Source organism: Durio zibethinus, unplaced genomic scaffold (assembly GCF_047325235.1).
Source record: "Durio zibethinus cultivar Kanyao isolate XHJ-2024 unplaced genomic scaffold, ASM4732523v1 HiC_scaffold_392, whole genome shotgun sequence".
Taxonomy (NCBI): domain Eukaryota; kingdom Viridiplantae; phylum Streptophyta; class Magnoliopsida; order Malvales; family Malvaceae; genus Durio; species Durio zibethinus.
In genome coordinates, this window is record NW_028323015.1 from 185,001 (window position 1) to 187,500 (window position 2,500).

The window sequence follows — 2,500 nt, forward strand, 5'->3', positions numbered from 1 at the left end:
CCCTGGTGCGGGCGGTTGCCCCCAGCACCATCGGCACACGTTGGGCCCTGGTGCGGGCGCTTGCCTCGACCACCATCGGCACACGCTGGGCCCTTGTGCGGGCGCTTGCCTCGACCACCATCGGCACACGCTGGGCCCTGGTGCGGCCGCTTGCCTCGAGCACCATCGGCACACGCTGGGCCCTGGTGCGGTCGGTTGCCTCGAGCACCATCGGCACACGCTGGGCCCTGGTGCGGGCGCTTGCCTCGACCACCATCGGCACACGCTGGGCCCTGGTGCGGGCGCTTGCCTCGACCACCATCGGCACACGCTGGGCCCTGGTGCGGCAGGTTGCCTCGAGCACCATCGGCACACGCTGGGCCCTGGTGCGGTCGGTTGCCTCGAGCACCATCGGCACACGCTGGGCCCTGGTGTGGGCGCTTGCCTCGACCACCATCGGCACACGCTGGGCCCTGGTGCGGCAGGTTCCCTCGACGACCATCGGCACACGCTGGGCCCTGGTGCGGCAGGTTGCCTCGAGCACCATCGGCACACGCTGGGCCCTGGTGCGGTCGGTTGCCTCGATCACCATCGGCACACGCTGGGCCCTGGTGCGGGCGGTTGCCTCGACCACCATCGGCACACGCTGGGCCCTGGTGCGGCAGCTTGCCTCGAGCACCATCGGCACACGCTCGGCCCTGGTGCGGTCGGTTGCCTCGAGCACCATCGGCACACGCTGGGCCCTGCTGCGGCAGGTTGCCTCGACCACCATCGGCAGCCTCGACCACCATCGGCACACGCTGGGCCCTGGTGCGGGCGCTTGCCTCGACCACCATCGGCACACGCTCCGCCCAGGTGCGGCAGGTTGCCTCGACCACCATCGGCACACGCTGGGCCCTGGTGCGGGCGGTTGCCTCAACCACCATCGGCACACGCTGGGCCCTGGTGCGGGCGGTTGCCTCGACCACCATCGGCACACGCTGGGCCCTGGTGCGGGCGCTTGCCTCGACCACCATCGGCACACGCTGGGCCCTGGTGCGGCAGGTTGCCTCGAGCACCATCGGCACACGCTGGGCGCTGGTGCGGCAGGTTGCCTCGACCACCATCGGCACACGCTGGGCCCTGGTGCGGGCGCTTGCCTCGAGCACCATCGGCACACGCTCGGCCCTGGTGCGGTCGGTTGCCTCGAGCACCATCGGCACACGCTGGGCCCTGGTGCGGCAGGTTGCCTCGACCACCATCGGCACACGCTGGGCCCTGGTGCGGGCGCTTGCCTCGACCACCATCGGCACACGCTCGGCCCTGGTGCGGTCGGTTGCCTCGAGCACCATCGGCACACGCTGGGCCCTGGTGCGGCAGGTTGCCTCGAGCACCATCGGCACACGCTGGGCCCTGGTGCGGGCGGTTGCCTCGACCACCATCGGCACACGCTGGGCCCTGGTGCGGGCGCTTGCCTCGACCACCATCGGCACACGCTGGGCCCTGGTACGGGCGCTTGCCTCGAGCACCATCGGCAGACGCTGGGCCTTGGTGCGGCAGGTTGCCTCGAGCACCATCGGCAGACGCTGGGCCCTGGTGCGGCAGGTTGCCTCGAGCACCATCGGCACACGCTGGGCCCTGGTGCGGTCGGTTGCCTCGAGCACCATCGGCACACGCTGGGCGCTGGTGCGGGAACTTGCCTCGACCACCATCGGCACACGCTGGGCCCTGGTGCGGCAGGTTGCCTCGATCACCATCGGCACACGCTGGGCCCTGGTGCGACAGGTTGCCTCGAGCACCATCGGCACACTATCGGCCCTGGTGCGGGCGGTTGCCTCGACCACCATCGGCACACGCTGGGCCCTGGTGCGGGCGCTTGCCTCGAGCACCATCGGCACACGCTGGGCCCTGGTGCGGGCGGTTGCCTCGAGCACCATCGGCACACGCTGGGCCCTGGTGGGTTTAGGCACATCTTCAAATTTCTGCCGTGCCAATGCCATTTTTATGGCTTGTAAATTCATACAATGGTCCCCTAAGCCTTCACGTGAAGTTTCGTTGGAAGATGACTCGTTTTCTATTTTTCACGATTTTCGAAACTTTTTGCGGTTCGGGATTTTTTAAAATTTTTTTATAAGGATTTTTGGCCCCAAATTTTGTAGGCATGATCCTTCTATTTTTTTTGGCATGCACAAAAAAATTCAGCTAAAAACTCGAAGTAGAGAAGATTTTGTGACCGTTTGAAAAAAGTGTCCCCATTTCAGACACTTTAACGGCTACTGGTAGCAAACCTGTAAAATCTCAAATGCTCTTTAAGGGGGTGTGAATTCTCAGAGGTTTGATGAGGGATAGGGGGCCAACACAAGGCCAAGTACCAGCACCCATCGCACATCATGTGCGCACACCCCCCCGGCCCCCCTCCCAATCGCCGGAACCCCAATGCCGCCGGTCAGGTTCTCCGGCGATGCTCCGGCGATGCTGTCCCGAGTGAAAAAAATGCGGCACCAGCACATGCTGGAGCCAAGCATGGGCACCGTGGCTCAAA